Source organism: Poecilia latipinna, unplaced genomic scaffold (genome assembly GCF_001443285.1).
Source record: "Poecilia latipinna isolate Pla-1442-1.1 unplaced genomic scaffold, P_latipinna-1.0 Scaffold1090, whole genome shotgun sequence".
NCBI lineage: Eukaryota > Metazoa > Chordata > Actinopteri > Cyprinodontiformes > Poeciliidae > Poecilia > Poecilia latipinna.
In genome coordinates, this window is record NW_015113706.1 from 164,377 (window position 1) to 165,014 (window position 638).

General features: G+C 39.0%; 1 long non-coding RNA gene across 2 annotated transcripts in view; it reads left to right on the forward strand.

Moving 5' to 3' along the window:
- LOC106959517 (uncharacterized) overlaps window positions 1-638 on the forward strand; it is a 15,109-nt gene that overhangs the window by 1,185 nt on the left and 13,286 nt on the right. The gene's annotated exons all lie outside the window — the stretch shown is intronic.

The window sequence follows — 638 nt, forward strand, 5'->3', positions numbered from 1 at the left end:
GGACAGCAGTCAGGTCAGCAGTCTGACCCATGATTGCTGTTTTGAGTAATGAACCAGGCTGGGAGTTTTTAAAGGTCTCAGGAATCTTTTTCAGGTGTTTAGAGTTACTTTGTTGATTCAGATGATTATTTTTATTGCTCGTTCAGAGAACCTTTTCATAATATTCAAATTTTTTGAGACAGGGATTTTGGGTTTTCATGAGCTGTTTGCCAAAATCATCAAAATTAAAACAATAAAAGACCTGAAATATTTCAGTTGGTGTGCAATGAATCTAAAATATATGACAATTTAATTTTTATCATGACATTATGGAAAATAATGAACTTTATCACAATATTCTAATTTTATGACCAGCACCTGTATTGTATTTTCCGGTTTATATGTGGATTTTTCTTCAACCACCAGGGGGCTCTTGAGCAAATGTGAAACTAGCTTTCCCTCAATGGAATATATACTAGTCAGTCCCAGTCACCGTTTCACTCACGGTTTTTTCCATTTGCATTCTGGGTAAAAATCTATCTAAAAGCGCGAATGTGTCGTCGTCGCCACCGCCGCCCCCCGCCCCCGCTCGACAGTTTCAAAGACAGAACAGCCACCCCCCCCCCTGTCGACTACGAATTTTCTAAGGTTTCTTTCTC